This window comes from Dreissena polymorpha, chromosome 8 (genome assembly GCF_020536995.1).
Source record: "Dreissena polymorpha isolate Duluth1 chromosome 8, UMN_Dpol_1.0, whole genome shotgun sequence".
NCBI lineage: Eukaryota > Metazoa > Mollusca > Bivalvia > Myida > Dreissenidae > Dreissena > Dreissena polymorpha.
Window position 1 is genome coordinate 69,844,034 of NC_068362.1, and position 12,416 is coordinate 69,856,449.

Below are 12,416 nucleotides of genomic sequence, written 5' to 3' on the forward strand. Positions count from 1 at the left end.
ATGTTTGATGCCTATTACGAACATTATTGTGCCTCCTACTGAATAAGGACATTAAACAACGATGCTTGTAATTTAAACATAGGCTTGGCGGAACCTAACATACACAAAATGAAGAACATGTGTTCATATTAAGAGCGGATTTGGCTAATGTTGACAGCAAACTATTTTGCAAGAAAATACCCGATATATATTGATAACTTATGGTTTAGATCATTGCAAAACCCAAACACACTTGAAACATTAAAATAGACATATATACGTTTTGCAACGTTCATTTGGGCAATACGCTGCATTCACCGGGGCAAAATGATGCAAAGACCGTTTTCATTCAAAAGCTCCTTCCAAACATATCTGAAATACTGCAATAACTATCGACAGCAAGAACAATGTATGTACCAGAGTACGAATAAATAACTCGACTAACTCCATATATTAACAAACATTTATGGCACCAAATGTGAATCTAAATAACAATACTCGGCTCATTTCACAATTTCTTGTCATAGATTACAAGAACAACATTCATTAATACTTGAAATCTCAATTTCATTTCACGTTTGCCGTCTTATCCAAGGAAAAATTCAATAATATGATTTTTTTTCAAATTGTTTATCAGCAAATGGCTTAACAATTACGTTTCATCTACCACAAGGTCCATATATGTTACATTAGGTAGGTCACATCCTATACTGATCTCTACTAATCTCATTGTAACACCCGGAGATGGAGTTTGCGTAATAGGCCAGTCAATCTACCCCAAAATGGTGGTCAACCTGAACTAATTGCAAAAGTTTTGAAAGTTGGTTTTTCTGTTACTGTTATGTGTCTAGAAAAACCCATAAAAAGTCCTGAACTTTTGCAGTTGCGGATTTTGAAATATTGACGTCACAAAACAAGAGGTACAAGGGGTTTCTTAAATATAAACAAAAGCCGTTGATTTGCCTGAACATCCATATTTATCTAAAATATTTAGTTTGCATTTATTGTATCACAACACATTTTGTACAAAATAATAAAAAGCATGTTTTTCAATCAATTTAAATGTTTTTATCACACGATAGTACTTACGACGACTGAATTTTGAGGTAATATTACCCCACCCACTAATGTCATACATATGTCATACAAGTACTTGTAAACAAATCAAATCATCAAAATCAAACTAATTGAAACCGTTTCGAATGTTTGATTTTCTGTAAGTAGTATGTGCCTGCAAGTAATCATCGAAATTCATCGACTTTAACAGGTGCATATTTTGAAGTATTAGCACTATAATACAAGAGATATAGCTGTGATTTCTCTTTATATACAAAATCCTGTGACGAGACTGTACACACATATGCATTAAAGAAAATTAAGTTTGTTTTGCATGCTTCACAACAAATAATAATACAGTGGTTGAAAACATGCTGTTCAATCAATATGAACAGTTTATTGCACTGTAAACTACTTACAAGGGCAGAAATTAGAGGTAATATAACCCCAGCCACTAATGCTAATCCATACAAGTACTATAGGGGCAAAAATGTGCAACACTCAACATATTGCTATGACAAAAGCATTTATGTTAAGACAAAACAGAAATGAGCATTAACAAAAATGTTGCACTTAAAAATAACTTTTAAATAGACAGTGTCTTTCACCAGTTGATTGTGATAAAGAATTTATGGTGGACCGACAACAGTAAAACGACAGCGCTTCATGAAAGCAATGATATTCATGCCGTACAAATCAAATTCTTCAATTATTCATACTTTAATATTAAAAATAGTGGAAAATAGTGGAAAACTCTAGATCTCATCATTTTCATGTTCTAGTATGTCAGAAAATCCAAGTGAATTTGAACAACAAAGCCCTTTACACTCTTTGCACGCACTGGAGCATTCAAGGCCATGTTTACGGCAAGAACACCTTTTAGAATCACAGTTTATTTTACAGCTGCATCTCACTACTTGAAGTAGTTTTTCAGGTGCTGGCGGCAATGTCATTTTCACAGGAAGAAGAACTTTATTCACAACATACCAGCCATAATCAAGAGGTTGAGGCTTGTGATGCCCATCCAGACTTTGGCTTGGTAAAACACCCTCAGGCTGTGAAATGATGCTGCATCCGACGTCGCTGGTAATGATTGGACTTGAACTGCACTGCAGCTGGAAATTACCTTGGCCGTGAACCGTTTGTAATGCAATTCATTCAAGTTCGTACAATCTGACCACTCATATATTGTTGCAATCAAGGATTCTCCGTTTCTACGTATAGATTCATGGATAGATGATGCCAGAAAATCCTCACATGTTTTACGAAAGGAGGGTGTTTTTTGGAAAAGCTTAATAACAGCAGGTTTTCCAATTCCAAACATCCTTGATGTCGTATCACAGCCCGTTAACGCATGGAGCAAAGGTAGATAGTGGCAGAGTTCATCTCCTATACTTAATCTTGTTTTCTGAATATCCCACAGCTTAACAGTTTTCCCTGCTGATTTTGAATCTGACCTAAAATGAATTGGATGTAAATCAGATATACGATAGCGGTGTAACAGGAGAACAAGTAGGTCGGTGTCTTCGCCTATCAGGGTGACAGGGCTTTGTTCTGCAAGCTGGACGGCCGTCTGCACTATCATGATATCTGCATCCCCTTGCGCATGAATTACGTCTATGCATTCACTGGCAAAGCATTCACCTAACATTTCAATGAACTTCTGTTTGTTCTCTTTGTTGTTTAAAAACACATCTTTCTTCGTGCGAAGAGTAGTTTCTGACGAAAACTTGACATGTGTGGCTACTTTTCCCTTTGTTCGACGAAAATGAGTTAAGTCTTTGGTATCTGGTCCATAAGAGTATCCATCAAAAACAACTGTGATGTGGTTTTCATACTTCTGTTTAAGATAAGAATAGTAACTGCGGCAGATATCGTTGAATGTCTCTCCAGCCTTCCAAGGAATACGGTGAATGAGAGAACCCCCATCAATGACAATCATGTGTGGAGGGTCAATTTTCACAGGCAAGGATGCTTCAAACTTGCATTGTTTCCATAACGCATCGGCTAATGAAGACTTTTGAGCTTCTCTAGGCATGCCATTATTGTCGAAAAGAGAGGATGGAATACTTGCTAGCTCAAACTGAAAGATTGAAGATGTATCATCAATGTACCTATCAGCAGCAGTTGTAAGGCGCTGAAACAAAAGTTGTGTATCAATTTGCAGACCTTCATCATCTAATTTTACAAAGGACTTTTCCTTCATTGGAACCGCTTGCAGCGAACGTTTGAAGGTAAATTTGTTTTGCGGTATTCCACACATGCCTTGCAATATACTTTTTCCGATTGCCAAGGCACATTCTGGATTCGCCGACTCATCAGCAGTAACACCACTTTCAATGTTCCTAAGTTTAGTTTCTGTTGAGTCAAAGGGGTTTCTATCTCGAAAAAATGACAATATAGTCTCCATATCTTTTGAATCCCTGCAAATCCTTGCTTTGGTTGTTTCCTTGTGCTGCTCACTTGTTTTATACATACTGTTACTAAACTCCTGCATTGCTGAGTTCATTTGCAGACAAATGGGCATGGACAGTAACCATTTAGTTCTCTGAGTTTCTGACAAACCTCTCCCTCTTGTCAGGCCTCCTGATGACTTCAATGACCTCATTAATACTTGTTCTATAACAAGGTCTGTTGAGAGACCGGCCCAATTATGCTTGCTCCGTTGTATCACATGTGCTCCAGCTTTGAAAGCTTCGTGCACGTCAGGATGCGTTTCATGCAAAGACAGCATATTTTGCAAGTAGATATAGGCACTTTTCAGGTACAGATTATGACCAGATGAAGCAAAGAATGGAAGCATCTTTTGCAAACTTTCTAAATGCAAAGACCAGTCACCAGTTCTTTCGGCTCTTATGAATCGTTGTAACAACGAAACCATATCCATGTACTGGAGCCATAGACATGCTGTCCGATTAGAAGACATCTTTGACCTTTCATCTTCGCACAGACGAACAATGTTTTGCAGATTTCCCTTTGTGCTTACGTCATTGGCTGATTGAAGTCCATTATCCAGATCGTCATACAACAATGCCAAGTTTTTTAAATCAGCATTTTTCTGCAGATAAAATCCTGGTACTGGTTCATCATCGGATGAATGATCTAGATCTGAATTATCTATATTTTGATAGTCTGCAATATCATTCGTGCGAAGGAACGCGCTTTCTATAAGTAGGACTGTAAGGGCATTGTCGATAAGCATATGACCTCGTATTGCACGTTGTACAGCTTTCCCAGACAACATATGTACCACTGAATTCGTAGCATATACTGTTTGCATAACTTCATTTAGCCCTGACCCAGACATGAGATGACCAATACACCCTAGAAAGCTCATCTCTGTGTGAAACGCCCCAAGACGAAGAAATGTTTTCCTTAGTAAGCTGTGTGGGCTTTGTGATGCAATAATATCTGTGGCCTTTTGGAACAGGGGCTGGTCGAAAGTCAGAACCGGCGTTTTGGAATATTTCCTAGCTTCGCCACATACAAAGTCGAGTGTTGTATAGATACAGTTGACATCACTTGGGTTAAGATCAATCATGGGTAAGAAAGTTATAGTGGATTTTTTTCTGAATTGTTCCACAATGTTGGTCAAATGTTTGCATAAAACCAGACCAACTTGGTCTATTTGAACGTAGTGGCCATATCACTTTGTAGAAAATATCCAATGGTCTCTGCAATTGTCGCAGAACGCTTATTTCATGGAGTTCAGTGAACACGGAATCATTAGAGGACTCAGAGGATGGCGCGTAGTACTTCACTGGTATCTTGCTTGTTTCTACAAGTTGATCAATAGAAAGTTCGCGTCTTGGTACACATAATGTAATCTCAGATCCTGGTGTAGACGAAGCTATGATGCCCATCCCATGAAATGTGCCATGGCCATCTATGGTTTCAGTGTTGTGGTCTACATTGTCTGCTACAAATTGTAGAAATGGTTGATTGTCTGTTTCTTGACAGGGTATACGTGTAGATAAGGCTGCCGCAGCATTTGATTCATAACGTTGGGCTTCGCTGTATGAGCAACAGAATCCGAGGCTATTAAGATGATCAATCAAAAATCTTGAGCCGAAGTGATGGTGAAGTTGGACACCAAGTCCAAGCTGAAGCGGAGCAATGATATTTCTGGGGCGACATGCTTGGATAATGCTCTGACCTATTGAGGCAACCTTAATGTCGTTTGACTGACCTATAATTGCTTTCAGAAACATTTGAAGACTGTCTGGCAAAAAGGCAACATTTTTTTGCTTAGAAGATATATGATTAAAATCTGGGTAATGATCTTTTGCCATATTAATTGAATTAATATCACATTTTAGCAATTTTGCAGAGGTTTCTAATATTTTAGTTTTCTTTTCCATCTCAGTTTTCCCCTGTGAGTCTTCATAGAACGAATGAATTATGGAAGCTGCATTTGTTTTCAAAGTAATAATGTCACGTCTTCCGTCAATGCTGCTTATTACAACACCATTACCAAAATGCTCAATAACTTTCTGCTTCATATGTTTTGTGGTATACGCTTTTTCACCACACACTCTTTGCATTTCAAACACTAAATCATTTACTGTTAAAGTTTCACACGATGTATTTTCAAGAAATGTAATGACATTTTTAAATGCCTGTTTCTGTTCACTATCTTCTGGACGACCAGGACTTTTCAATGAGGATGTGACACTATCGCCTGTTTGATATGCCTTCGGAATACCTTTTCCTGTTCTAAAATTCACATTACATTGCTGATTGTAAATCGCATCAGCAGCTGGTAGATCGATCACATGGCTCAAACGCCTTTCTACATCATGTGCCCATTGATCACCCCTCTGCTTACAATGTTTTACTAGAGTGCTTTGAAATTTGAAGCTTCTTACAGGGTATGTATCAAACGACCTTTTTCTGTTCGATACTCCACATTTAGCCAATGTATCACAAAATAAACACCTAGATTTAAAATCAACAGTAGGTGCTAAAGATCGCAATTGTTTCTCAGGTTTATCTTCCAAACTCTTATAAGGGCCAGGTCTTGTAAAGTCTTTTCGGCATGAAACATGGACCATGTCACCTGGAGATACTGTCACATTGGTTGCATGGTGTTTACTCGCAAGGCGAATTCCTTTGCAACCTTTCTCACTAAGTTTAGAAAACGGCCTCTCATCCCCAATTGGCTCGTGGCACAATGGACAGCTCAACGTCGTATCCATCTGGAAAATAAAATGCATGTATTTACTGTTCAGATTCATGTTTTTCATAGTATTAATATATACAAATATGCATTTTTTTAATGTCAGGTACACAGAAATGAGTAATTAATGACTAAATTACATATTCCTTTTACAAAAACATCAAACATAGATGGCAATTGTGAATATGAGAGTATGTTAATTTCACCATGCAAAAGGTTGTATTTATGATATTATGACCCAAATAGGCTTCCGTAGAATCAAAAAATTTTAAAACCCTTTATTTACCTATTAAATTCAGTAGTAGTTAATAACAAATAGGAGTATTGTGCGCATATTATTTGTATTTCATGACAAAAGATTGATGTTTCAACAATAGTTTGTGTGTTTTCTGAAAATGAACTTGAATAAATTTACAATGACGTAAGCGTAAATATGTTGCTGTACTGCTGTCATTTACACGTAATTATTGAAATATCTGGACCATATTTGTGATAAATACTTTACTTAAGTTTGTTTTTAATGTTGTTAAAAACAATCAACGGCAAATACTTACGTTTAATGGTCCCTACAGGCTTCTCTGTAACATGTTGACAGATCTATACGAGTTCCCGCATGGACGCCGCCATTACATATTTTGTGACGTCACATTTTAAAGCCATTGACATCACATTTCTGGTGGTATGGTAGTAAAGATGGGCCATACATTCAGTTTGAAAAAATCCCAACTTTAACCATTAATATCTCTTTTATTACAAAAGCAAAATTTCAGGACTTTGTAGTACAAACATATGTTAGGTGGTACATTCGCATGTTATACTTACAAATTCTTTTGCAATTAGTTCTAGGTCAAATGCTTCGTTGACTGGCCTATAAATGTAGATAGTGGATTTGCCCTTATGAGACCTCTTAAGAAAACACTTGTTAATTGACAAACCCTTAGGTAGGCCACACGGTCACCAAAGTACCGGTTTGTAACAACCCTTTACATATATATATATATATATATATATATATTGTGGCATTGTGTCACACCGGTCTTACTGACAATAACGTAGTGACGTCAACATTTATGTATAGAATGTATATTGTGGTACAGAGGCTTTTAGATGACCACAAGCGATTGTGTAGACAATTTCCAAATTACTTAATTACTTTCGTGTTCCAAAAAGGTTATATTAAAAAGTTTATTTTTATTCTTCTGTTGTTGTTTTTTGTTAAGCGCGAAATCATTCAAAAAGTAAAAAATATGTAAACAAATGCTAATTATGATATTAATGGAATTAATGACTTATTTTTTTTTTAAATACAACGCAACTTTTGCCTCTGTATCGTTATGCTGCGAACATCGTTATCAAAAAAATTTGGCTTAATTGCGTAATGAATATTATACCACATAAACATTTAATAATTGGTATTTGCTAAATTAATAAAATTATATTTTAAATACCGATTGTTTTGTGTTCTCTTCGTAAACAACAACAACATCCCCATGCACGCGCAGAGCGCGTGTTTTACAAAACTGGAAAGAACATGTAGCTGGTGTCTCTGAAGAGCGGTATTTATGAACTGTTTTTACAATATACAAAAATGGTGGCTGCTGATTAGCTGAACGGATTGGGCGAGCACTAAGTTATTAAGGGTATATAAAAAAGAATTCCTCCGCAGTAAGAAACGTATTCGGTCTCTGCGATCGTTCATTTTTGGGTTTCTTAACCCATGTATGCCTAGCGTCTAGAAAAAAGGCCTTTGCAAACAGCGTAGACCCAGATGAGACGCCGCATGATACAATTTTGAAGGATGGGAGAGTCCACTAGGCATAAATGGGTTAATGCTGATGAATGCTCTTAATAAACCCTAATTGATTGATGTTCTCACTAGATTTATTACTCAATTCGCAGCTTTAACTTTCATCTTATTATCCAATATGTTTGTTCATATTTTCTAACTATAACAAATAAACTGTGGTGCGATTCTCAAAAAAGGATTGTTATGCTGCATCACTTTTACGTCCATATTACGTCAGAGCTGGGACGTTAAGTACTTACCTACTTCACCGGCCAGGCAAACGTCAGTGCAATTGTCCTCATCTACCAGCCCGTCACAGTCGTTATCCTTCCCGTCGGCATCGCTACTATCAGATAGCGTACATACCTGTAGCGCAATACGTATAATTGAACAATGGAAGAGTAATTCACGTATATAGCAATATAATGACCATTGGAAGAACTATATAGAATTGGAAAAGGTCACTCATATTTTGCGATATGTCGGGAACTGGAAACATGATTACATCAGGTCGCTCACCCGTCGGGGAACTCAACTTATCTGAGCAAGTTTTGTAATGTTTTAATGTGACTTCATAAGTGTTCACAAATTTTCACTGAAGTCATACAAGGAAACGGAAACTAAAAGTTGGCCTTGTTCTAAAATGGAATGAAACCGCTTTCAAACTGTTTTAAGATATCATTAAAAAATCATTAAAAAATGTAACCCCGGTGTAGCAAATATTGATATCGGGCAGGGGGAGGCATGTTTTGAACCTTCTTGGTAAAAGACCGCCATATGATGTCACATTCAAAATAAAGAGTGTTGGGCCGAGCGGTTTCAGATAAAAAAAATCACTACATACATATAAGGGTATGAATTGACCCCCGGGTCGGACCAATTTAGGCCCTATGTATATGATTTGAATAAACATGTTTAAGGACATCCATATCATGTTACATTTCAAATATAAAACATTGGCGACTTGTTGTTACAGAAGATTTTTCAAGTGTTCACTAAATATTTAGAAGCTTAAAAAATGATCCTTCTGCGAGGACAATTTTTACATTAGGGGCATGACCCCAGGACGAAGTTAGTTTTGACCATAAAACCATGAAGTGGGCAAACTTCGTAAAAGACCACCATACACTTGTGAATGCCAAATGCCAATTCTGTGAGCACCACGTAATGTTTTAAGTACACTTAATAACGAAAACTCTATGTTTTAACACAAACATACATTGCATATATATTGCACTTCTAGTATATTAAGTACAAAAACGTTTGCTCGAATATGTTGTAGAACAATAATTGTGTCTATATGACGTATGTACGAAACAGCACATACTAATGCGGATTTTTAAACACAGTGCATTTCTTATTGTCATGAAAGAGTTTTCTGCTGGTTAGCCAACTTTTATTAGCAATTGAATAACACTTTCCTTCCGTTTATTTTCTGTTACTTCTCCTTCTGAACTTGTATTCTAAGTTAAATTTTTGATTAATCAACGTTTTATCTGTTTTGAAAAAAAGTCAGAAGATAGTGAATATGCTCCTAAATGTGGAAAATCAATACACATGATAATGATTAACATTACATGGTCGGGATATGCTCTCTTTTCCGGAGCATGGTCTCGTACACTGTGCAGTTATTGCTGTCACGTAAATAGCAAATATATACAAAGTGAAACTTAATTTGCAACATCAGGAGATAAACTCTATTATATCGTGCGGTCTTTTATTTATAGAAAGGAAATATTTGCCGAACAGTGAAACACAAAAAGTTCTCGCAATGGCATACATGTACACAACATACACTTAAAGGGACCTTTTAACGTTTTGGTAAAATGACAAAATTTGAAAAAGTTGTTACAGATTCGCAAATTTTCGTTTTAGTTATGATATTTGTGAGGAAACAGTAATACTGAGCATTTTCCATGCTCTAAAATAGCCAATATATGCATCTTTTGACGATTTAAAAACCTGAAAGTTATAAAGCGTTGCAACGCGAAACGATTGAATAATTTGGAGAGTTCTATTGTTGTCGTTATATTTTGTAAAACTACGAGAATTGCTTATATAAAGTATAAAATACTTTCTACTTTGCGTGAGCGCGGATGATCGTTTGGTCTCAATGGTTTATACTTTTACTCCAGGACTCCAGGGGTCAGTGGTTCGAACCCAGTTGGGGGTTACTTTGTTTTCTTTTTTAAATTTTACTCTCGATTTTTTCACTGGAGCTTTTTATTTCCAATGTTTACAATAATCAATATAAAGCATTTAATGACAAACTTCAAAACATGCAAAAATCTGTGTAAAGGCCCCTTTAAAATAAGTGAAACTGGGGGTCATCGCATGTAAACGGTCAGTGCGCAACATTCACTGTTTTAATAAGTTGCTAAGCAACGGCATTCCTAACACTAGCCAATAATCATTTACAAAACAATAAAGTTATTCCACAAATTACCAATTACCACAATTTACATTTAATTGCAATAAAGCGACAACAATTCAATCCAATGTTATCATAATTTAATTACTCCACGGTGAGCTATCAGAAAAATTTACGTAATCGTTATGCATATTTTTTCTTGTTCTTGTTAGTTATTTAACAAAAATAAATAAGAAAACCGTAAACGGTATGTTTGTGAACATCTGAGGAAATGAATTACTTAGAACTGCAACTTTGACTTGACCACAGAAGGGTTAAAGATGATCTAATAGGTGTGTTACTTGTAGGTAGAGAAAAGATCTTACCGGATTTGTTGTTTTATATAACTGGTCACTGGCAAAAAACATGCCTTTATAATAGGCCTCCTTAATTATTATGCAATAACAAGGCTCATCGTTATTGCTCACGTCCTGGCCAGTTTTCGTCACGCAAAAATGCTTGTGAGATTCGCCGCTTCAAATGTAAAATAATAATCATATTATATTCTCTTGTCGAGAAACATTTCTAATAGCACATTGTTGATACATCATGTTATTGTGTAAACTGTACGTAATTGTATCAGAAGGAAACATTTTCAGAACGTGGTCATGACTAATTTTAAAGAAACATTATTACATCACAGAACTATTAATGAAAGTAGCCTTATAGAGATATCGTTTAATAAACTAATTCTGAAGGAGGGAGGGATAAATGTATATTTTGAGGGAACAAACGGAAGAAAAAGTTAACGAAAGGAAGAAGGAAAATACAAATGATTATATGAATTAGTGCATTAACAAGAGAATGGCGACATAAGGATTGCATATGAGGAAGACAGATAGTAGCGTATGGAAATTATCTCTCCTTATAGATAAACATACATGGATTGGAAATCTTTGCGACAAGAATCGCTGAACTGATCGGTTGGTGGAATAAACATCCTCATGTTATTCACTTTGAGCAGCACATACACAGGCTTCACAGAGTTCAGTCTGAGAATCTGAAGAGACAAACAAAGGCTTCATCATCATCATCATCATCGTCATCATCCTCCTCCTCCTCCTCCTCCTCCTCCTCCTCCTCCTCCTCCTCCTCATCATCATCATCATCATCATCATCATCATCATCATCATCATCATCATAATCATCATCATCAATCATCATCATCATCAGCAGCAGCAGCATCATCATCATCAGCAGCAGCAGCAGCAGCATCAGCATCATCATCATTATCAGCATCATCAGCATCATTGTTTTATACTAAAAAGACATATCAGTGTATTTTTTTTAATAAGCTTTATCATCATGATTTTTTCAATTATTAGTTCAAATTATTATTATTGACATCATCATAGTCATCCTCAAAACCACTATCGTCGATACCATTATGATCACAACGACAATAACACCAACACTCATGGTCATACCGTGTTTTTGATGAGTGCTATGTTAAATGACAGGTCCGTGTTCTTAGGTGCGTAGGACATATCGTAAGTGTGGTTAACTAAGACAAAGTTGCTGTCCTCGATGCTCTGTACAAAAACGGTAGCATCGATGTCCAGTTTCGGAATAAAATATTCCTTTCCCAGTGTATATGGTGGTGGTATCTGGATAAAGTCTGTGTCGCTTATGGACTCCTTGCAAAACATGGCAAGTGTTTGTTTATTCCATGTATATTCTGAAAAGCAAAATGATTCTTACTATTATAACAAGTGCATTTGTTGAAGAGCTAATGTAGTTTATTTGACGTTTGCAATGTTTTTATAAAGATATGTTAAACAATTATTGTTCTTTTTTTTTCTCAAATACTAAACTCTTTTCACAGTTCACAGCGAAGTCCTCCTTTCTCGATTAGTGTTATGCTTTTTTATTTCCACGAAGATTCCAGTTGTGTGTTCCTTTAAACCATCATATTTTGTTTTGGTCAATATATTATAGTTGAATATTTACTATTTATTGACAAAAAAGCCATCGACCAAAACAATAAAACGTTAAAAAGCTGATCT